This window comes from Coenobita brevimanus, chromosome 74 (genome assembly GCF_032717465.1).
Source record: "Coenobita brevimanus isolate Jiangsu-jjx chromosome 74, ASM3271746v2, whole genome shotgun sequence".
Classification (NCBI taxonomy): domain Eukaryota; kingdom Metazoa; phylum Arthropoda; class Malacostraca; order Decapoda; family Coenobitidae; genus Coenobita; species Coenobita brevimanus.
Window position 1 is genome coordinate 6,442,625 of NC_137027.1, and position 26,041 is coordinate 6,468,665.

General features: G+C 45.3%; 1 pseudogene; it reads left to right on the forward strand.

The window, feature by feature from the left end:
- The window catches only part of LOC145407667 (cell adhesion molecule Dscam2-like), a 245,115-nt pseudogene that overhangs the window by 178,168 nt on the left and 40,906 nt on the right, over positions 1-26,041 (forward strand).

Here is a 26,041-nt window from a genome sequence, read left to right on the forward strand (position 1 = left end):
ACTTCACCACTACACCTCACCACTCATCACAGCTCACTTCATCTTTCAATACTCGCCACACCTCATCACGTACCACACCTCATCATTCACCACACTCACCACATCTCACCATTCGCTACGTCTCGCATTATCATTACATACGAGTATAGTCGCACACCACACCTCACCATCACATAATCACCCACCACGCCACGCCACGCCACGCCACACCACACCACACCACACCACACCATACTGCTACATCTCACTGCTAAACGATGACTATAAACACCACAGCTCACAGCTATAAATAAACTCACTACATCCTTCACCACATCAAAACTTACCACACTTCACCATTTCACCCCACCCCACCGCGGCTCACCACACAGCACCTCTCACCAAGCCTCACTAACACACTGCACGATAATTCTTTTACCACACTCTGCATCATACCTTATCAAACATCACACCCATCACCACACTTCTTTCTCCGCTATACCCCACCACACCACACCGCTCCTCACTACACCATTCACCTCTAAGCTACAGCACACCTCACCATCCACCACACCACATCATACCACACCTGACCACACCTCTTTCTACACTAAACCACACCTCACAACCACACTTCTCTCTACACTACACCACACTTCACAACCACACCACACCTCACTACATCATTCACCACACTTTACACCACACCACACCTCACCAAGCCACATCACACTACACCACACTTCTCCCTACACCATCACCACCCCTTCACCACCTCACCATCTCTTCACCACCCCCCTCACCTCACATAACTCACGGAGAAGTAATGAGACTCGTTCATCATGGGGAAAAAAGGAATTTGAAAATGTTGAAAGTAGTTTAAACATTTCATTTTCCGGCCTTGATGAAACAGTCCCTCCCTCCTTTGGGCTGAAACGGGCTGCCTGCGAAACTGGGCTGTGAAACTATTGATGCATGTTTCGTAGGCGGAGTGTGGTATTCCTTTCCTCCCCCCCTTTTTTTTCCCTTGTTTCTGTTACTCATTTCCTCTTTTCCTTTTTCTTCTTCGTTCATGTCTTTGGCTTTGCGTTTGATTCACTCCCACTCGCGTGTCTGCCTCCTCTCTCTCTCTCTCTCTCTCTCTCTTTCTCTAATGGAACTGAAATAATTATAATGTCTTCTAACTTTTTTCTCACATTTTTTCGGACATTTGGGAAACTATTATAAATAACAGCATTTTTTTTTTTCTCATTGCTTGTGACAGCCATATGATAAAATTCTGCTTTTCAACACACTGCGAAAAATTTTTAGAATATGTGTGTTGAAAATTAATAGTACACACACACACCCACTCACACACACACACACACACACACACACACACACACACACACACACACACACACACACACACACACACACACACACACACACACACACACACACACACACACACACACACACACACACACACACACACGCACACCATTTCGACTTGTACATGCATCGCTTCCTATAAACATCACTCCCCCATTCGTACATTGCTAGTATGGGGGAGGTTAAACTCTAGGTAAAACTGTTCCAAAGAGAGACGGTTTGATCTTGCGGTGACTCTCATAATGACCTATAGTAACTGAAAGAGATATGAAGTATTATTATTATTATTATTATTATTACAACTACTGCTACTGCCACTACTACTACTACTACTACTACTATTACTATTACTACTACTATTACTACTGCTACTACTACTACTACTACTACTACTAGTAATAATAATAATAATAATTAGTAACAATAATAATAATAATAATAATAATAATAATAATAATAATAATAATAATGCAGAATGATGTTACTGATGGTTATAAGATGTTGTATTCGGTATGGATGTTGGTGATAAATTTGATGACAATGTGAATGATGATTTTGTAATTACACTAAATAAAGTATAATTTTATTTTATTATGGCATACAAAGATGAGTTTTTGATATGAGAATTATACTAACATTTTCAATACGGCTGTTTTTATGAAATTAATGAAGTTTTAAAAATTATATACAGAGTTGAAGAAAAATATTATCACACATTGAGTCGTAAAAATCAGGTAAGTAGATTAATGAGAAAAGAAGAAAATAGGAAAAAAAGATTGATTTTTATACATTTCCAGTTATAAAAAATCACCAGGTAAGGGCGTAAATAAATCTGGAACAATGTACTGTTGTGAAAATGCATAAAGAAGACTGGGATTAACAGGAATAAAAATGCAAGGAAGTATTTTAAAAAGTAGCGTTCTGTAATACCCAAAAACCTGAGTCGTAAAAAAGTAGGGATAGAAAGATTGAAAAGGTAATCTGGTTAAAAAATGAGTAAAGCTGTGAGAGTTAAAAAGTAATATTGTAAAAGAAATGAAAGGTTGGGTTTAAAAATGAAAATAAACGATTGAAAAAAAAAGATTGGCTATGATAAAAATGAAAAATAATAATTGTTGAGTCTAATTGGGTCACTTAGGAATCGCTTAATTTTTTTTTTCTTTTTGAGTCTAATTGGGAAAGAGGGAAGGAAACGGCTGTAGTTGGAAGCACTGGACGTTTTTGAGAGAGAGAGAGAGAGAGAGAGAGAGAGAGAGAGAGAGAGAGCCAGGGGGGGGGAGTACTTCTTGCCGTAGACATTTACGTGAGGGAGAAAGAGAAAGGGAAAGCTAGCAATAAATCTTAATCATAATTTTCACGAGAGAGAAAGAGAGAGAGAGAGAGAGAGAGAGAGAGAGAGAGAGAGAGAGAGAGGGAGAGGGAGAGAGAGAGAGAGAGAGAGAGAGAGAGAGAGAGAGAGAATTAAAACTTCGTCGTATCCCGTGTAAGTTAATCAAGCACCACCACCATCATTGGCAAAGCTGATGTTTATCCTGAGACAGCCTGACATTTGCTAGTGATGATTATGTTGCTTGAAGTAGTGGTGACAGGTGTGGTGGTGGTGATGGTAGTGGTCGTGGTAGTAGTTGTTGTTGCAGTGGTTCATTGTGGTAGTGGTAATGATGGTGATAATAGTAACTGTGGTGGTGTGGGTGGTGGATGTGGTTGATGGTTGTAGTGGTGGCGATTTGATGGTAGTTATGGGAGTAGAGGTGATTGGTGCAGTGGTGATCAGTGTGGTGGTCATTGTGGTAGTAGTGGTGGAGTTGTGGTGATACTGGAAAGGTAGTTGTTGTGGGTAATCAGTCTATCAGTCTGGTATTTTGTGTGTTGTTCGGATATAGTTCGTTTCTTAAAATAATACCGAGAAAGTGTTGAACTGAATATGGTCAGTTAGTTTATTCTAGTAGCTACAGAGACTGGAAAAAATAAGGTGTAATATCGAACTTCTCTAAAATATACTTAAATATTAAATTGTATACCACATAACGGGGAGGATGGAAGAAGTTTAAAAGAGTTGCCTGACTGATAGAAAAGCGGACATTATTGATAAGGTATGATCTGATATTTCCACATGTATATAATGCACTGTTTAGTAATATTAATAAATACAATGAATTCCGATAGGCAGAGCAAAACAAGACCTGGTATTAGGTCATAGAGTGTGACCACAGGGATTAGGGACTGAATAGGGAGGCTGCTAGAGATCGAGCAGCGTGGAGAGCCGCCATTAGGAGCCCAAGATCGACGAATGAAATCACGTTGGAGCCTTTATAAACGATACGGAAGATACAGTTATTATGATAGATGAAATTGTGTTATCCTTCAGTGACCTGTTTATAAAGATTTAATGCATGCAGTTCTGAATAATCCTTAAAGCGATCCCCAAGGGGCAGAGATGAAGTGAGTGTACCTTTTAAAATGAGTTGTTCCTGCTACATTTACTCGTATTTCTAACGCCAGAGGGCTGCAACGAGAGGCAGAGAAGCAACAGAAATAGACTGGGGATGGATGGGGTGGTAGTAGTAGTAGTAGTAGGAGTAGTAGTAGTTGTAGTAGTAGTAGTAGTAGTAGTAGTGATGGTGTTGTGGTAGTAATAGTAGTAGTAGTAGTAGTGGTGGTGATGGTGGTTGTGGTAGTAGTAGCAGTAATAGAAGTAGGTCAAGTGATGGTGGTGGTAATAGTAGTAGTAGTAGTAGCAGCAACCCCAGGTTCATCTAAAATGTGAACAGAATAGACTGCAGACTGAAGTTGACCTCCCTCTTGACTCCATCATCCCCCTTTCAGTGGACAGGGAAGGAATTTTGAGAAACGTTTACAGAACTAGGCAGTGTAGCCGCCCAGCTATGTAAGTGCCACCGCATGAAAAATCTCTCGCCCTGCAGGCCCAGAAATCCTCATATCTCCACTACAATCTCACTGTACTCTGACCACAAATTCGCTACATTATCATTTACTTGTACCATTAGAGGGCGCCATGACAGACAGATAAGCAAATAGAATAAGGTGGAGAGCAGGGAATAATTATCCTTGTCTCCTCTACATTTTCACTGCATTTCCCCTTCATTTCCATCACCAGAGGGCCGGTACCAGATGGCGGGTCTGACTGGGGAACTACTGGTGACTGACGTGACTCGAGAGGACGCCTTCACCGCCTTCACCTGCCGCGTCAGAGACCAGCTAGGGGGCGGCAGGGAGCTTACGTCACGCACCCCTGCCAAGATTATTGTACAAGGTAAGGTGGATGGTATTATTATCACTATTATTATTATTATTATTATTATTATTGCAACTACTGCTACTACTACTGCTACTCCTCCTCCTCCTCCTCCTCCTCCTCCTCCTCCTACTACTACTACTACCACCACAACCACCACCACCACCACCACCACTACCACTAGGTACTTTTTTTTATGAGGCTTGTGATGGGTGAATAATCGTGGGAACCATTTCACCTGCCATGCTGTTGATAGTTTTAATACTTCGTATTTTCTCTTTCTGGATCGTACCTCACCCCATGCCTAGGTGGGAAGAAAGATCCAGATGGTGATGAATGATGACGGGCTAAGGTACAGTAATTCGCCTACGAAACACCAACAGAGGGCTGATCTCCTGCAGACCTCACACATCACCTGGCTTTGGGCTTTAATACCTGTCATCTTTTTTTTTTTCTTTTATTTTGGTGCTTTGTGAGGTGTCGCTGGGCCTATGAGGAGGTCAGTGAACTTGTTGAATTCACTTCCATAAACTGTTCCCTGCTACAGCTTAGATCAAACCTGCTACCACTCTGTCCAAGACTTACTGTTGTATACATTCCACCACCATGAGGGATGTGATAGGGTGGGAAGGGGAAAGGGGAAGGCCGGGGAGAGTGGTAGTGGAAGAAAGGAGGGGTAAAACGAGAAAGAAGGTTAGGGGAAGGGATGGAGGGGAAAAAGAGATGGGGATGGCACGGGGTAGTGGAAGAAGGTGGAGTGGTTGAGGACGAAGAGAGGAACTAGAATGGAAAAGTAGGAGGGGATGGAGTGATACAGGTTGGAAAGGTGGGGGGAGGAGAAGGGATGCCAGAGGAGCAGGGAGGGGTTAGAGTGATGAGGGATGCAGGAAGGGAAGAAGGTGGCGTAGTGAACAGGGAGGGACTAGAGTGATAAAGCAGGCAGGATAGGAAAGAGAGAGAGGGCTAAGATGGATAACAGGGAGGGGGTGAGGCAGGAAAGGGATTGAGATGATAGGGGATGATGATGATGATGATGATGATGAATTGTATTAAGGGTGATGGATTTATATTGTAAGGCAATTAAGGAAGATGAGACGGGAGAGGAGGGGAGGGCAGGGAGAGGAGGAGGAGGAGGAGAAGGCAAGTGGAGAGGTGGCAGAAGAAGTAGAGAGGGAAAAGAGGCTTGGCAAGAACTGGTAAGTGTTAGCGAGAAGAAGAGGGCAAGGGATGATATGGCAGGTGATAGGTACGCATTGTATGGTAGGAAGGACGGTGAGGCTGGGAGAGAAAGTAGAGAGAGGAAGGGTAGGGAGAGGGAGGAGAGATGGGGGAGAAACTATGGAGGATGAGGAGGTGGGATGGATGTGGTACGGGAAGGGGAGACAGGGTACAGGCTAGAGAAGTAAAGAAATTGGTAGAGAGTGGAGGAGGTGTAGGTGGAGGAGGCAAGAGTTGGGACGGTAAAGGAAGGAAAGATGAAGAAGAGCCTAGGAAGGATGAGGAAGCGGAAGGATGAGGAAGCGGAAGGATGTGGTAAGGAGAGAGAGAGAGAGAGAGAGAGAGAGAGAGAAGGGGGGGGGATGGAAACGAGGAGTGACAGTGAAACAGGAAGCTGACATCTCATATACCTATCATGATTATTGTCCAGGGCGACGTAGGGGAGGCGGGGGAAGAGATATTGTAGGGAGAGGAGAGAAAGGGGGACGGAAGGGAGTAGGCGGAAGCAAGGGAAGAGAGGCAGGGAAAGAGATAATGTTAGGAGTGGTGGGGGAGGAAGGGAACTGGGGAGGCTAGGGAAGAGAGAGAAGGGGAGAGATAATGTAGGGGGAGGGAGAGGTGGAGGGGGAAACGGGGGTGGGTGTAGGCAAGGGAAAAGAGGGAGAGGAGACGAGATACTGTTGACTTAAGAAGGGGGAGGAAGGGAATGGGAAGGAAGCAGGGGAAGAGGCGGGGAGAGGAGATAATATATGGGAGACGGTGGTGGCAGGGGGAGGAGGCAGGAGAGAAGATGCAGGGGAGGAGAGGAAATGTAGGGGAGGGAGCACTGGGGGAGGCAGGGAGAGGGAATGGAGAGGAAAGGAGGGAAGGAAGGGGGCGGGGGTGCGTCAGAGAACTCACATCACACACACCTGCCAAGATTATTGTTCAAGGTGAGGCAGGGAGAAGACAGGGAAGTTAAGGGTGATGGGTCGAAGGAGAGGTGAGAGAAAATGGAAGAAGGTAGAGTGCGAAGAAAGAAGAAGTAGAGGGGGAAGGTGAAGACGAGGATGAGAGAGAGAGAGAGAGAGAGAGAGAGAGAGAGAGAGAGAGAGAGAGAGAAGGAAAGTTAAGGGGGATGTCTGGATAGGGAGGTAAGAGAGAATGGGAGGGTGCAAAGTTTGGGGAGAGAAGAAAGAAGAGGAGGAAAGGTAAAGAGGGGGAGGAAGAAAAAAGTAGAAGAAAGGAAGGAAGGAAGTAAGGAAGACGAAGTATAGTAGACTTGGAAGGAAAGTGTGGAATGAGTAGGGAGTGGGGAGTGGGGTAGGAATTATAACTAGTCTCCTCGTAGGCATAGGAAACTCACTAGCACCACTTCCTCTCTGCTAATGGCGAGAGGATGGTACGTCAAGGAGTGATGGGGGAGGGTTTGGGTGTAGGGTGAGAGCTGGTCAAATGAGGCAGGGAGGAAGCAAGAGGAAGGGTGGGTGGGTAATAGTGTTGATGATATTAGTAATCTCCTCGTGACCTACAAGGCTCCTAGGCACCTCTTCCTTCTTTCTGAGAGAAGATGGAAGGGCTGTAAAAGAATGACAGGGGTATGATGGACCAGGGATCTTTAAAGCTAGATTTAAGGTGAGAGTTTCTGCTTTAGGTTACGAATGAAGAGCTTGTAAAGTGAGAATAGAGGAGTGTAAAAGAATGTAGTCATATGAGAGACTTATTTCGGCTTTAGGAGAATGAGGGGTTTTGAAGGTGTGTGTTAAAATGAGTCCTAAAATACTGAAGATGCCAAGAGAGTGAGAAGTTCCTGGAGAAAGACAAATGAAAAAAACTGAGATCCAAGGGTCACGGTCATCAAGAAATGGAAGCTCAGTATAAGGAAATAAGACACCCAAATCAGTCCACTCATGACATTCACCCAATAAATGTTACGGAATTTGTGATAATCGTGAATTTTAGGGTGAAGCAGAATATGTGAAAATAGGCTAAAAAACACGTGTTGGTGTTTAGTTTAAAACAGAAGACATTATTATGGGAAAAATTATGCTCTCTCTCTCTCTCTCTCTCTCTCTCTCTCTCTCTCTCTCTCCACACACAAACACACACACGCACGACAGAGAGAGAGAGAGAGAGAGAGAGAGAGAGAGCAGGTTGTGTTGGTAATGATATGTCTGTGTTTGACGGAGCAGCAGAGCGACAGATAGACCAGACAGGAACTGAAGGTGGTGGTGATAGCAGTGTGTGTGTGTGTGTGTGTGTGTGAGAGAGAGAGAGAGAGAGAGTACTGTGCACGCCTGTGTATGTGTAACTCCCTCATTTCAGAACCCTTTCCGACTCACTCTCTCTCTCTCTCTCTCCCTCTCTGTCTGTCTGTCTGTCTGTCTGTCTGTCTCTCTCTCTCTCTCTCTCTCTCTTTCCATCCCCAATGGCAGTCTTCATAATGCACGGGAAATTAATATAATTTTCTGGGGCGTTTAAGTATTCATGGGAGGATATCTGGATGCTGGAAGGTTGAGGTCGCAGGGGAAAATTGTAGGTGGCCTCTCACTTATTATTAGAAAGAGAGAGAGTGAGAGAGAGAGAGAGAGAGAGAGAGAGAGAGAGAGGGAAAGAAAGTTCGTAGATGTCCGTAATATACTGTAGCTCTTACTTAACGATATTTCCAGGTGACAGTAATTCTCAGGTAACTTATTATAAGGTGACGGTAATTATCAGGTGACTAATTATTTGGTATCAGTAATTATCAGGTAGAAGGTTCAGGTAACAGTAGTCATCAGGTAACGCTAAATATCAAGGGACAGTCATATCAGGTGACAGTAAATATCAGGTGACGGTAATTATCAGGTGCCCTTCAATGTGGGGTGACCGAAATTTCCAGGTAACCTTAATTCCAACGTGGCCGTATTCGCCAGGTGATGATAGGGCGTACTTGACGAAGGATGGGGCGGGCTAGGGCGGGCAGGCTGGGCGAGGAAGGACGGGACAGGATTCCGTTGGATGGGGTGGAGCCAAGTAGTGGGGGTTGGATCACAGCGGGTCATTGCGGGTCAGTGTGAGGTGGGGCAAGGCAGTGGGTGGCATGTGGGGTGGAGCAGTGCATGATGAGGCAAAGCAAGTTCAGGGGTGTTGGAGGTTGACAGAGCGAGGAGGCAGATGAGGTAAGGTGGGGCAAGGCAGGTGCAGGCAGGTGAGGCAGGGTGGGGCAAGGCAGGTAGAAGCAGTTGAGGTGGGGTGAAGCAGAGTAGGTGGAGGCTGGTCAGATGGGGAGGAGGTATGGCAGGTGGAAGCAGGTGAGGTGGGGCAAAGCAGGTGGAGGTAGGTAGGGTGGGATGTGGCGGGGTGGGGCAAGGCAGATTGGGGCAGGTGGGATGGGGGTCGGACAAGGCAGGTGGGACGGGTAGGGCGTATGAGTTATGGATGTCGGGGTCTGGGAGGGTGACAGCTAAAATGGGTTCCTGTGTCCACTGAATGTTGGAGGCGGGGACGAGAAGGGGTTGGGGGAAGGAAGGGAGGGTAGGGAGGAGGGAGGGAAAGTAGACAAGAAAGGGAGGAGAAGGGACAAAGGGATGGGGTATGGGTGGTTAGAAAGGAATAAGATTGAGAGAGAGAGAGAGAGAGAGAGAGAGAGAGAGAGAGAGAGAGAGAGAGAGAGAGAGAGAGAGAGAGAGAGAGAGAAAGAGAGAGAGAGAGAGAGAGAACAAAACAGTGCAAAGGAAAGCAAACAGTAACATACCTGTTGGTCTTTCGAGGCTACATTTTTAGAGAAGGTCATAACTAACAAAACTATTTATGGGTTAAAGAAAAGATAGAAAAGCAGGAGGGCCTCACTCTCCCACCAGGAAGGGAAGCGGAAGGGAAAGGAACGAGAAGAACGGGAGGGTAATAGAGGGAAGGCAGGAATAGAACGTGGAATAAGAAGAAACATGGAAAGTATAAGGAAGAAGAACGAAGAACAGGAGGAAGGTAGTGAGCGAGAGTAGTAGACAAGAAGGTTAGAGTAGGGAAGATGAGGAAGGAAGAGAAGGGAAGAGGAGAGGTATGGGGGTTGAGGGAAGGGATGAGTGGAAGGGATGGAGGGAAAGAGTGATAGTCGCAAGCGGACATAAAAGGGAGGGGAGAGAAGGGAATAGAAGGAAGGAGAGGAAGGAGACAACAGGAGGGAAATGGAGGAATGGAAAAAGAGGGAAGGAGGGAGGGAAGGAGAGTGGAAAGTAGACAAGAAAGAGAGGAGGAACGTTGGTCTGTCCAAGGGCTCTGATAATCTGCGTTGTAAATTACTCGCGGCAGCTGATACTGATGGCTTTATTTAGCCATAGATGCGTTTTATGAGTGTCAGATGCTGCGGATGTACCACACTGATTTTCAAAGTCCATGGAGAAAACAAGAAGAGATTTATCTTCATAGACCTGCGGCGAAACTATTGCGGCCAGTTTTTAACAGTGTATCAAGTGATGCAACAGCTGACATGTTAGACTAACTCAAACTTTCAAGCTGAGCAAATTTTGTATTTCATGAGAATATCACTCAGAGCTTTCCAAGATCGGATAATCGAACTTACCTTGAAGGGAAAAAAATATCCCCCAGGTGTACCACTTATAGACCTGTCGGCTTCGACGCAGGTGAGGTGAAAGGACTCTTGATCTCGACTGAAGAGATAAACTTGTATTCGGGTAAAGTTATTTTTGGATTACTCTTGCTCCTGCCAGACGATTTTATTCAGCTTAGAAAGGGCCTCTCGTACTGAAGGGGTTTATTGAGGCTATATCCGACACATACTCAAAGAACCTAAGTTGAATAAAAATCGTCATAAGAAGAATGAAATGAAAAATAAATCCTCGGAGCTCAGAAGGGTTACTAGGGAGATCGGTTAGTCCTTCCAGTACGAGAAGTCTTTATCTGAGCTGAATAAGATCGACTGGAGGTAGCAGGATAGACTAATTAAAGCCTTACACAGCACAGTACTCGACATCAGTACAGTAATCGACAGCAGTGTAGTATTCAGCAGTAGTATGGTATTTGACAGCAGTGCAGTATTCGACAGCAGTACGGTATTCGACAGCAGTATAGTATTCGACAGCAGTACGGTATTTGACAGCAGTACGAGTATAGTAGGCCTACGCGACACCAGTGTAATATTCGACACCAGCACAGCATTCGACACCAGCACAGTATTCGACACACGCACAGTATTCGACACCCGCACAGTATTCAAAAACACTTCAATAGCAGCACAGTATTCGACAGTGGCAAATATTCGACATCAGCACAGTACCCTGACCATCCTCATAATATTCAACAACACTAGTCAACAGCAACACAGTACGAGTATTCTGCAACAGTACAGTATTCGAAAACGGCACAGCAATCAACATCACAGTATTCGACAGCACAACGCAGCACAACACAGCATAGGACAACACAGCACAACACAGCATAGGACAACACAGCACAGCACAGCACAGCACAGCACAGCACAGCACAGCACAGCATAGCACAGCACAACACAACACAATACAACACAACACAATACAACACAACACAACACAACACAACACAGCACGACACAGCACATCACAGCAAAACATAGCACAGCACAACACAACACAGCATATTACAGCACAGCACAGCACAGCACAACACAGCAAAGCACAGCACAACACAACACAGCACAGCAAAACACAGCACAGCACAGCACAGCACAGGAAGGAGCGTTCATCGGTGCTGACTTTATTACTCTCTGACAAATGTCCGTTCAATTTGCCAGGCCTAGCTGGGGTGTGGGGGGACGAGGGGCAGGGAAGCGGCTGGGGGGTCGAGGGGTGAGGGGAGACGGGGGGTCAGAGGGGGGCGTGATTCTGTCCCCAACCTCTTTTTTAATTTATCTTGTGTTATTAAATGTCTGTCTATATTTTTTGTGTTTTTATTTAAATTTTTCTTTTTCTGTTAACTTTGTCTCATTTTCGTCTGTTTCTGTCTCACTGCTAGATTCTGTGTCGTGTGTGTGTGTGTGTGTGTGTGTGTGTGTGTGTGAGAGAGAGAGAGAGAGAGAGAGAGAGAGAGAGAGAGAGAGTCTTCAACAACAATAATGTGTGTGGAGGTTCTGGGTCAATATTTTCTCTGCCTCACTTTCTTCTCATTTATTTTTCTCCTGTATTTATTTTTCTTCGCTTTCTCAACCTATATACATCAGTCTCTCATTCTCTCTCTCTCTCTCTCTCTCTCTCTCTCTCTCTCTCTGCTAGCTCTTCTTGTCCCCCCTCTCCTACAGCTCCCCTTCCTGTTTTGTCTTCCTATCTATTCCCTCTTTCTCTTTCCCTCCCACGAGCACTTCTCCTGTCTCCTGTCTCATCATCCCTTCCCCTCTTCCTGTTCCCCTCCTGCCTCACCTGTTCCCTCCCTTCCCTTCCCTTCCCCTCTTTCTTATACTACACTTCTCCCATTTCATTCCTCCTGCCTCTTCCTTCTCCCCCCTTCTCATTTTTTCCCTCTCTCCTGCCTCTCCCCCCTCTTCCCCTCTCCCATATTCCATCCACCCACGCACTTTGTTTCTTCTACTCTGCTCTCTTCCTCTCTCATCCGCTTCCCTTCTGCCCCTCTCATCCTCTCCCATACATCTCTCTTGTTCTTTCCTCTCTCCTTCGTTTCCACGTATCTCTTCCTTTCCTTAAATTCTCCCCTCTCCTTGTTCTCCCTCCTTCCTCTCCCATGCCCTCCTCCCCTTCTTCCTCTCGCCTCTTCTCCCCATCTACCTTCTTCTCCCCATCTGCCTTCTTCTCCCCTCTCTCCCCATACCCCCTCCTCCTCACCTCACCTGTCACCCACAACCTGTAAAACTCACACAGTCTTCACACCTTCTCTCTTCACTCTGACCCAGAATGCTCTCTCTCTCTCTCTCTCTTTTTTTTTTTTCTCTCTCTCTCTTTTTCTCTCTCTCTCTCTCTCTCTCTGTCTCTCTGCGCGCGCGCGCACACACACACACACACACACACACACACACACACACACACACACACACACTACTAACGGCGCCCAAACAGTTACATTCAGCTTACGAGCGACCTGACAAACAGACAGACGGTAGGGCATGGTCGTATAGTACTGTGCTGTGTGTATTAGTTGTTGGATAATACTCTACTGTGTATACTTGTCGAATAACAGTTCACCTCATATACTTGTCAACTTATCCTTCACTGTGTATGCATGTCGAATAGTGCCACGCTGTATATACATGATGTCGAATAATGCACCGAGGAATATACAGTTATACAATGCTCTGTTTATATACTTAGGTCGAATAATACTGCACTGTGTATGCTGTATCAATTCATACTCCGCTCTGAATACTTGTCGATTAAAAGTTCAGTGTGTATACATGCTGTCGAATAATACCCTGCTGTGTGTGTTTGCTGTCTATTAATACCCAGTTGTGTGCAGGATGCTTCAGAAAGATCTTAACACTTAGAATTAACATTCATTGGAACAGAACTGACAATACATGAGATACTAATAAATATACGTTCATAGCTTTAAAGAGTCAGACGGTGTCCACTCTTTTGCCATCATTATCAGCGCATCCGTGGACCATTTCAGTCAACGAAAAAGGAAATGTTAAAAATATTTTCCATGTAATTGTTATCATCATATAGCAGCCTGTACATTTGTCGATTAATGCTTCACTGTGTATGTTTAATGTACATTGATGCTTCAAACTTTACACTGTATGTCTGATAATACTCTGTGATGTATAAATGATAGCGAAAAATACTCTCGTGTATTTTTTTTTATTCTAAACTACTCCGCTGTATATATATAATCTTGAATAATACTCCGCAGTTTGTTTGCAGTGTTAAATAATACTGTGTTGTTTATACATGTCGATAATAATACTCTGCTCTGTTGCACTTGTCGATAGTAATACTCTGCTGTGTATATTTGATAAAAAAAAATACTCCACCCATCCTGTCACATATTGCTTGGAATGTATTTGAGCTTCCTGTTCCGGTATGGTCAGATATTGCATGTTGCGGCCGGACCAGACGTAGCAGTAGTAATACCCTGGCCTCCTACAACACCACTGTCACCCCCACCACCTACATTACCACACTCACTACCAGCACCAACACCACCAACACCAATTCCACCACTCTCACCATCCGCACCAACACCACCACACTCACCATCAACACCAGCACCGCAAACACCACCACTCTTACCACCAGCACCAGCACCACCACTCTCACCATCAACACCACCACCACATTCACCACATTTCACCACCACCACCAGCACCACCACCATATCCATCCACAGCAACATTTCGCTCCCCACCTTGTCCCGCGATCACCACCACCACGACCACCACCACCACACCTCTCTACCAGCACAAGACCACCACAATCAAGGGAGGAAGGGCCAAGGAGAATACCAAATCGTAGAATATTGTGTAGCTGTTTGTAATTGACGTCGAATTTACATATTTTACTACCAGATGTCACACTGTCGATATCTGTACTTAGCATCAAATATTTCTGAGTTGAAAATCCCGCTAAAAACACGAGTACACTTACGAAGGCATCTCACCCACATAGAAAGTAGAGACACACAGTATGAACTTCTTGTACGAAAAACAGTAGAGTCTTGTTGCAAAGCGATTGAAAACAAAACACCACACACCTAGCGTAATATAACCATCAAAATAAAACACACACACACACACACACACACACACACACACACACACACACACACACACACACACACACACACACACACACACACACACACACACACACACACACACACACACACACACACACACACACACACACACACACACACACACACACACACACACACACACACACACACACACACACACACACACACACACACACAATAAAGCGCCTGGAAAAGAATTACACTACCACCACAACACCTGACCGACCATAACCATCTCACACATTCACAGGCACCCTTCTCTCCCTCTCACTCTCTCTCTCTCTCTCTCTCTCTCTCACACACACACACACACACACACACACACACACACACACACACACACACACACACACACACACACACACACACACACACACACACACACACACACACACACACACACACACACACACACACACACACACACACACACACACACACACACTCACACACACACACACAACCCCCACAACCCCCCCACACACCGCCTCTCCCCATTTCCTTTCAGCTTAACCACCACTCGCTCCACAAACATCTTGAACTGCACTCTCAAATCACCCTCAGAACTTAGCCTCTTTCCCAACATTATTCCCTCCCCAGACTCTCTATGTCGCAAGCTTTAGGCAATTCTCCTCCTATTCCTCAACATTTAATCCTTCGTAAGCGGATAGCATTTTCTTTCCTTATGTATTCTTGCGATGTTCTAGCGTCTCTATTCGGCTTTGGAGAGATTTTTCTAGTTGGAAGGGTGAGGTCTATCTTTTAATCACCCTTAGACCTCTCCATTTTGATTACTTTTTTATTTAATTTGTATTCTGGTAACCTTTAGGCAATATTATTAAGGTTCTTATAAGACTTTTCAAACTGGAAGGGTAATACGAACTGCTTTTGGAAGGTGGTAAGGAGAGGGAGCTTAAAGAAGAACCAGGAGGATGGCATTTGAGAGAGAGAGAGAGAGGCCATAACACCCCCTCTCCCTAAGATAACAAGAATGACACCTCCTCCGATAATATGAAATTCGTCGACGGAAGGAGAACCTGACACCATCTTGTTCTACCCTCACTGTGTCTCTTTCTCTTCTGTCTCCTTATCTCCCTGCTCTCTCTTGCTCTGCCTCTTATATCTATTGGTGTGTGTGTGGGGGGGGGGGGTTGCGCTATTTGTTCACTTCTAGCTCACGAAAAACTAGAATATATGTAGAGTATGTACTGTACGTATGCTTATGTGAGTATATGTATAAAAAATAAGATTTGCTTTATAATCATTTGACAAGTGAATTTACATATCTGAAGGGTAGTAACTTCCTTTTAAGTATTTTATAACATTTCCTGTAGGCGTGTCGGCCCTCCATGTTGTTGCTTCTTCCTTTTTTCCTGTACAACTGATTCCCCGAGGGTTAAGAGGGTGGGGGAGAGCCTTGTCTTTTGTTTTCCTGTGCTTAAACTTGTGCAACTGGAGAGTAATTATCATATATCTTTATATCAATTTTACTGCCTGACCATATACTGTACTCTAGAATGATGTAAGATCACTACTTTCTCTCTCTCTCTCTCTCTCTCTCTCTCTCTCTCTCTCTCTCTCTCTCTCTCTCTCTCTCTCTCTCTCCGTCGAGGTCCATCTCTTTTCCCTTCTCCATCCTCCTCTCCTCTCCTTTCTCCCCTTTCTGTCAAGCGTCACCTATCTCTGCCCTTCACCTTGTTTCCACCTTCCCCTCTCTCCTTCTTTCTTCATTATCACACTATTTTTCCCTGGCACTGTCTTCCATTCCCTCATTCGTCTGATTCTCTCTCTCTCTCTCTCTCTCTCTCTCTCTCTCTCTCTCACTACCTATATATCTCCTTTACACGATGACTCTCTTCTTCGGTCTTTATCACCCTTGCATCTATTCCTTCATCAGCACCCTCTCTACTGTTCCCCTCTTCTTTCCCCTTTCCCTCAGCAAACTTCCCCTCTCACTTCACCTCTTCCCCATTTCCCTTCCTTATTTGCTAATGGAATCCTTATCCTTGTGGAATTGGGAGGCTTCGTAGGACTTCTCTCTTAGCGATTTAGTCTTCCCTTTTGTGGTTTGTAGGTCTTTATATTTAATTTGTTACATTTATTTTGCGTCATTGCTTTTACTCGCTCTAGCTGGGTGGTGACTGAGAGCAGGAGAAATCACCCTTTTAAAATCTCACTGAGTTTCCTTGCCGTTGTTTTTAATGTTCTAGACCAAAACAAGCTTGAAACACTAAGAACCATCTCCCGTGGATAACTGCAGTTTACCTCAGTTGCTTCATTTTCTGCTAGTAGTGTAGGATTGGCAGTGAGTTATCTCCCATGTGCAGTTCATTTCATTGTACTCTCTCCTATTCATACCTCTCACCCTCCTGAATGTCCATATTGTTCAAGGCTTTATTATGCAAAACCTTTCACACCATCCCTCCGCCTTGTTGACCTCCATCCCGTCGCTCCCTCTACGTCTGATCTATACATCATCAGTCTCTCACCGCCCATTCTCACCATATGGCAATACCACTTTAACACACCGTGGTTTGTCCTTCCCATCATACTACACCTACACCTCTCTCGTACACTGTCAATTTTTTCACCATGTCACACAATCTTATCGTATATATATAGATCGTACCTACTTCATTTCCAACGCTTCCAACCTTTTCCGGTTCCTAGCATGCAGGGTCTTCACCACGCCTTGAATACAGCGCAGTCGGTATCACAGTGCCTTCATGCATACCCATCTTGCCTGAACAAACATTTGTCTTTCCTTCCACACATTTTTCATCGCCCCTGATACTTTTGATCTCTTTCTTACTCTGTGGCTTGCTTGTGGTACAGCCTGCTTCACCTCTCCCTTTATCTTTCCTTGTTTCCCTTCCATCTTTCTCTCATCTCTCTTTTCCTCTCGTTCATTGTCATCTCTGCAATTCTTCAACACTTCCTTCCTCCCAGTAGCGTCCCCTTCCACTCGGTCAGCCCCTCTCAGCCCCACTTCCTACCTCATTTCTCCTTTTCTGCCTTACTCCTCCCTTCATCTCGCCTTTGATTCTCCCTCGCGTCTCCTCTCCCTCCAGTAGCCTCTCCCACCTCTCCACCTTCACTCTCCCTCTTGCCATCACTCTCACCTCTCCTGTCTTTCTCACTTACCTCCCTCTCATTCCATACCCCTCTCATCTCCCACCCAGTTTTCCCTCACACCTCCCCTTTCAGTAGCCTTTGCCCCTGCTCACCTCCCCTCTCTCTCTCTTGCTTCGCCTTTCCCGCCTACCTCACCTCTCTTCTTTCCTTCTATATCCCCTTCAGCTCACCTCTAGTTCTCCTTCACTGCTACTGTCCCTTAGTCAGCCTCCTCACCCCTACGTCACCAATTCTTCCTTCTATTTTCCCTTCATCATACCTTGCATTCTACCTGACTCCTGTCTTCCATCTCTCCCACCCTTTCCATCTTCCTCACCCTCATCCTACCTCGCGGTCTGCCTTACTTCTCTCTTCTTTCTGTCACAGCTCTCCCATCTCCCTCTCCTAATCCTTCATAACCCTCCTCATCCTCGCTTCTCCTTCATTACTGTTCTCCGTCCTTCCTCCCTACATTACTTCTCCAGCCTCACCATACACATTCTGCCTAACCTTCCTGCTTACCTCTCCAGCCTTACCTCTTAACTCCTGCCCTTCCTTCTTGCCTCATCTCTCCTGCCTCACATCACACCTCTTGACGCTCCGTCCTGCCTCACATCACACCTCGTGACGCTCCGTCCTGCCTCAACTGTCCAGTCTCACCTATAGCTCTCCTCCGTATTTCACTTCTCCAGCCTCACCTCTGTCTCTCCTTGCTGCTTCACCTCTCCAGCCTCACCCCACACCTGCCTCTCCTCTCTTGCCTTACCTCACACCTCCTGCTTCACTTCCTGCCTCACTCCTCCTTCCTGCCTCACCTCTCTCCGCCTCTCCTTCCTGCTTCACCTCTCTTCGCCTCTCCTTCCTGCCTCGCCTCTCTGTCTACCTCTCCTTCTTGCCTCACCTCTCCGCGCCTGCCTCACCTGCCTGGGCCGTGTTGTTATCTTGATGGCAGCCCGGCCACCAGTCCATCACAACATTGTTCCCGTTCCCGCTCATTTTTACGCCGTCTCGGGCCGCCACGTCGAGAATGTCGCTCTGTTCTGGTGCCGAGTGACGGAATTGTATAAAGTCACAGTGGCACGTAGCAACAGCGACGGTGAAATATGGAGGAGCGTGAGATTGTGCTTTTTTCTCTGCCTAAAGGAAAGATGTGTCACCGCCTCAAAGAAAGTGGCGAATGGTTTGAGATTGTAGTAAATTATGATAAAAAGTTTTCGTGTGCATGTTGGTATTGTCCTTCTTCTATCTTTATTTGTATCCGAAAAGAACCAGAAGTTAACAATGTGTAAAAGGTGTCTTCCCTCCCCCCCCAAAAAAAAAAAAAAACGAATATATGGGAGCCCAAATCAAGAAGCGTCAATTAGGAGATGCCTGGACACATTGTATTTAGAAGACTGAAGGTTATAGGAAGAAGGAAAGACTGACTGAGGAAGACGATTTCAGAGTTGACTCGCTGTGTACGAGTATATGAATAACGTGAGTACTGGTCAACTCAGGCGTTATGGTGTTGGACTCTGTTTGGCAAGACTGTATAGCAAGACAGGTACCATATGCCCACGGTCATGAGAGAAGGTTGCATACAGACAGTAAAAATGGGTAGTGACCAATGAAACAGCGACAGTACAAGGAGAGAGATGCCAGTCCGCCGGAAAGATAAAGAGGTTGAAGGGAGTCAGGAAAGGGAGGGGATTTAATGAGGCGAAGAACCTTTGATTCCACCCAGTTCAGATAAAGTGTATTGCGACTCCCTAAATCCCCCGCACTCAACCCCCACCCACCTACCAGCACACACACACACACACACACACACACACACACACACACACACACACACACACACACACACACACACACACACACACACACACACACACACACACACACACACACACACACACACACACACACACACACACACACACACACACACACACACACACACACACACACACACACACACACACACACACACACACACACACACACACACACACACACACACACACACACACACACACACACACACACACACACACACACACACACACACACACACACACACACACACACACACACACACACACACACACACACACACACACACACACACACACACACACACACACACACACACACACACACACACACACACACACACACACACACACACACACACACACACACACACACACACACACACACACACACACACACACACACACACACACACACACACACACACACACACACACACACACACACACACACACACACACACACACACACACACACACACACACACACACACACACACACACACACACACACACACACACACACACACACACACACACACACACACACACACACACACACACACACACACACACACACACACACACACACACACACACACACACACACACACACACACACACACACACACACACACACAGATTGTTCTGAAGGAAAGATACTGCGTACCCGGGTCTGAAGGAAAGAGAGGCCATAAACTGAATGAAAGGTGATATTGCTTTGGGAATTGCTGCGCCAAGTTTCGATAATAATTTTTAACGCAACAACAGCGGGAAAAGTTACGTTGTTCGTTATTAATTTGTCTGAAATAAAGATAATAATTACGAACAATTGTATCATTCCGCTTCTCAGCCTGACAGTTATGAAGATCCTGTACGGCTAAATTCCCCCAAAATATTGTGAAATCTTTTGGGGGTCCGAAGATATCATAACTGGATTTCTAGTATTATCGCTCACTGTCACTTAAGCTATAGTAGTAGTTGCAGCCCCAGCCTCATCTGATCGTAAACCCGTTGGACTGCAAGCTGATGTTGCCTGTCTTCCGCAGTCCACCATCCTCCTTATGAGAGATAGTGAGGGGACTAAGGGACGTTTGTATAACCAGTCAGCTCCAGTAGTCGGTCATACCAGTGCCACCGCTTCATGGCATACATTTTGAAGCAGTGTTTTTTTTATAATATACAAATATGAAGTACTACAGACTGATTGAAAATAGAGTATGCTTTGGGAATGATATATACAAAATCTATGTATATTTTTCACACAGCGGCGGCGACAGGAATGAGGAGGCTATTGATTTTGTTCTTTATGTTCGAAATAATAGGTTTCACATGCAGGAGAATCGAGAACGTTTGGGAAATGCTTTTGTTCCAACTTCCTTTTTTTTCTCATATAACAGAATTACGAAAAAAATGCCTTGTTTGTGTTTGACTGAGGGAAACATGCAACACAAACTGAGGGGAAAGTGAGTTGCGCATGAAATTTTAGCTGGACCAAGATTCGATAATTATTTTTCATTTAATGCAGCGGCAACAATGAGATAATTCCAGGTAATGCGTAATGAATTGCCATACGGAAAGAAAATGAGTGTACGATATTGAAGAAAGAGAGCGAATACTTGGTGAATTTAACAGCTCTAAGTTTCAATGGCCATTTTCAAGGAGTAAGAGTGGCCATGTGGGGTAAGGTAATGTACTTCACGTCTTGTTGTGTCTGAAAGAAAAATAAAGTAACACAGTGTAAAACAGAGAATGCATTAGAAATTATGACTGTTACATCCAGGTAGCCAAAAGTACAAGAGAATATTGGATCGCGGGTCTCTCTCTAAGGGCGACGTGGTTCTGAAGATGACATGGTTTTTAAGGCACGATGGTTTTCAAGTTCTTAGGTTCGAATCCCACCTAACTCTCGCCTTTTCTCGCCTTCCACAGAGCCGGGAGATGTGCAGAGGCCCGTGATCCAGGACAAGCGGGTGTCTGTGAGTGTGGGCGAGGGTGGTACCGTGGTTCTTCCCTGCGTCGCCACCGGTACTCCCACGCCCACGGTCAGGTACGTGATTATTGGATTACCTGTACGTGTTTGTGCTTACCTGTGCGTCACTGTGATTACTTGTACGTGTTTGTTTGCACGTGTATGTTTTAATTTGCCTTAAATGCTTGTGTTTACCTGTACGTGTTTGCGTTTACCTGTACATGTTTATTATTATCTCTGTGTTTGCTATTACCTGTACGTGTTTAAGTGATTACCTGTACGTGTTTATGTTTGCCTGTACGTGTTTGTGATTACCTGTACGTGGCTATGATTACCAGTATGCGTTTGTTATTACGTGTTTATGATTACCTGTACGTGTTTAAGATTACCAGTACCTGTTTGTAATTATCTGTGCGTGTTCGTATTTACCTGTACGTTCTTTAATTACGTGTGTGTGTGTGTGTGTGTGTGTGTGTGTGTGTGTGTGTGTGTGTGTGTGTGTGTGTCTGTGTCTGTGTGTCTGTCTGTGTGTGTGTGTGTACATCGAGGTCTGCAATGCACGAAGCCCCGGTGACGTTACGCAGGGCATTGTGGGAGAAAATGGGAAGGGGTCTGCGCTCCCTCCACTTGCTTCTCAATGTCGCCAGGAAATTGAAGTAAAATTGCTGACAGTCTCTCTCTCTCTCTCTCTCTCTCTCACACACACACACACACACACACACACACACACACACACACACACACACACACACACACACACACACACACACACACACACACACACACACACACACACACACACACACACACACACACACACACACACACACACACACACACACACACACACACACACACACACACACACACACACACACACACACACACACACACACACACACACACACACACACACACACACACACACACACACACACACACACACACACACACACACACACACACACACACACGTACGTCAGGGAATGGATTAGAGACAGTACACGAGCGAGCGTTACCAGTATTTTTTCCAGCATAACAGATCACTCTAGATTATCACGCGGAGACGACCGGACCAAAACTAAAATGGTTTTATTTCGTTTCGTATGTTTTTTCGTTTTTTTAAAGAGAATATGAAACTGGGGTGGTTGGAAGGGGAATGGAATTGTTTGTGGTATATGTGGTTGATCAGGGTTGTTTGTGTGTGTGTGTGTGTGTGTGTGTGTGTGTGTGTGTGTGTGTGTGTAGGCATGTGTGGAGGTGTGTGGTGTAATGTGTGGAGGGAGTGAGGCGTGAAGCTCTTACGTCCACAAGCGGCTGAACATCAAACTATGAATCCAAAGCAGATTACGTCCCTTCCATCGCTACATCTCCTCCCTCGGCCCCCTCCCTGCCCCACCCCGATTCATTCTCTCTCTCTCTTTCTCTCTCTCTCATCATTTCTCCTGTCTCATCCTTCTTATGCTCCTCTTTTTTTTCCTCTGCCCCTCTCTTCTTTGCCCTATTGATCTTTTCTTTCCCTTGTCTTAGTCTTCATTCGCCTGTCTCTCTCTTCCTTCATCTTCTGATCATTGTCGTTCTCTGTCATTTAGTCTGTCTTATTCATCCTATTTCTCTCGGCTCCTCCCTACCTCACCCTGCCCCTTTCTCTTCTTTATCCTGGTGATCACTTCTTTCATACGCTGCTCTCTTCCATACTCTTCTGGGATTTGTCTTTCTCTTTCTTTCTTACTAATCCTGCCTGCTTCTGCCCTTTTCCTGCCTCTTTATTCCTTAGTCCTTTGATCTGTTCCTCGCTGTCTTGTTTTCTGCCCGATCCTTTGTGTTTTCTGCCTTTCCGTGCCTCTTTTTCCCTGCTCTTCTGGGCTTTGTCTTTTTCTCCCCTCATGCTGCCGTCTCTACGTCTTTTTACAAACTTACTAATTCTTTAGCCTGTCTTCATGTTCCCCTTCCTTTCCTCCCTTTTTCACTATCTCACCTCCTCATTTTTTTTTTCCTTCCTGTTCTTACTCGCTTAATTCCTGAGTTTCTGTCCCTCGCGTATTCTCGTCTCTTCTTCCTCTTGCTGTATCTCCTACTTCTCTGTGTCTTCATGTTCTCTTTGCTTCATTTTTTTTTTTTTCATCAACGCCTAAATTCTCCTTTCAATTCCTGGTCCTTGTTTTTTATTTCCATCTCATCTCAACCAGTTTTTCCTACACCCCTCCTGTTCCTTTGCCTGCCTTCTTCCTCCTCAGATTTCTTTCCTTCCTGTGCATTTTTACCTCCATTCCCCACATCGCCTCCCTGTTACCTGTGTATTCTTCCCTGCTCTTGGATCTGTTTTTGTCTCAGTGTTCATCATCATCAGCGCTTCCCTACTTCCTCTTTTTTTACCTTCTTCCCACCACAATCTCCTTATCAGCATCTCTTCCTCTCTTTACTTCGTCATCCTTTACACACTTTCTTATCATTATCTTTGTCTTCTTGTGATTGCTTCTTCTCGATCTTTTCAATATCATCATTTTTCCTCCAATTCCTTACTTGTTTCTTTGTTTTCTATCCGCGTCTCCACTCTTCTTGCCCTGTGTATCTCTTTCGTCTCCCACCATTCATCACCTTTCCTCTCCACTTCTCTGCTTCCATCTTTTCATCCATCTCCTCCCGCCCTATTCCCCCATCATGTTTCCTTATCATTACTTCAGCCCACCATTTTTACCATCCCTTATCCACTCCTATCCATTTCGTATCATTAACTCTATTTCCTTATCATCGCCTTTCGTTCTCCCTTCTCCATCATCGTCTCCCCACTTCCCTCCTTCCATCTTTTCCTCCTTTCCCAGCCTCCTTTTCCTCCCCTTTTCAATCCACCATGTATCTCCTCATTTCCTTTCTTTTTTCTCTTCCATGATTCTTCGTTTCCCTCCCTCCCTCACCCCTCATCTTTCCCCCTTTACCTCCACCTTGTCTCCTTATCTGTCCATCTCGCCCTCACAGCCTCCGTCAGATACCCGCTCCAGGCACACAGTCGCGCACTTTACCGCTTTTCCTGCGTCAGTCCTACTCCCGTCCTCCCTCTGTCTGCCTCTGTCGCTCATTCTGCCCTGCCGTTTCCCTTTGTTCTTCTGTCTGCCTTGCCTCTCTTGCTTGGTCTGTCTGTCGAGCTGTTTGTGTTCCCCCCTTCCTTCTGTCTTCCCTTCTTGGCATCTTTTCTTTCCTTTTCTTCAGTCTCATTTTCGCCCTGTTTCATTTGTTCTGTCTCACTTTTTTCCTTTGCGTTTATTCTTACTTTTTCCACGTTTCCTTTCCGTCATTCTCACTCTCTCCCGACTCCCCTCTCTTCACTCTTTTTCTCTGTCTCCTTCCCTTCACTTTCATCGCATGCTGCTCTCTCCACAGTGGGATGACCTACTGTATATCCTTAGTTTCTTTTCTTCTTTCAAACACTTTTTCAACATGGCGTCATATGTTTATTTACCAGTTCGCTTCAAACTTGGCACAAATATTCCCTTGGCAAATACCCCCAGATACCTTTAACCTTTATTTTGTTTTAAGTAAGGCCTTTTAAACATTTTATGGGGTCACAAGTCAGTTCAAGCATACACAAATATTTTCTTCGTGTGAGTTCTTGGATGTTCATTAATTATCATGGCACTTTGCACAGGAGTATGTCTCTGTACTAAAGTTGTGTGGAGACCATCTTGCAGTCCTTTGAAAATATTGGCAATCTTTCATTTCCTTTTTTTGCACTCCCCCTGCTTTCTTCCCTTCACTTCCTGTCTCCCTGCCTTTTTATACCCCTCCCCACCGCACCACATATCTCCCTTTCCTCCCCCCACACATCGTCTTGACTCCCCAGATCTTTTACCGTCTTCCCCCACGCCTCCTTTTGCATACTGTACGTGTGATCCTGACTCCCCACCTACGCGCAAACGTACGTAGAGAGAGAGAGAGAGAGAGAGAGAGAGAGATGGCGTGCTGTTCAATGTGCCCCCCTCCTGCAACAGAGTATAAGAGTAAGGACTGCGCCACAAGGACAGTGGGATCCGTATTTACAAACTTCCTTGTGTTGATGTTGTGCATAAAACTGCTATTTATAATTTAGCCTTCACATATTCGACCACCATGCGCTTCTGAACCAAGATAGACCATTAATAAAGTAATAAAAATAAAAAATAAAGCAACATCTAATAATACTGACCTGGTATGGCGCTTTGTTTTTCCTGAGTTTCGGGTAAGAATCTTTATAAATACTGTGTCAGACGCGCGAAATTGTGGAGGGTACAGAAGCATTCCTCACACTCACTCACACTCACACACACCTCTTGCCCGCCTTCACGCTACAAGGTTATTTCACACTTAATATCCCGCCTTTGTGGCCTGAGACTGCCTTGTCCCTCTCTGTTTTTGTTTTAGGTCACCGTCCAGCGTTGAAGTGTGAGGTTCGTGAAGGCATTTGGCGTTTTTTGCAATTTTGTTTTGTAATTGTTTTTTAGTTTACCGTCTATGTTAGTTTGTGCAAATAAGCAACCAGAAATTGTCCTTTTCCGGTAAAGCTGAGAGAGAGAGAGAGAGAGAGAGAGAGAGTGAGAGAGAGTCAGAAGAAGATTTGTTCATTTCGAGACTGCACAC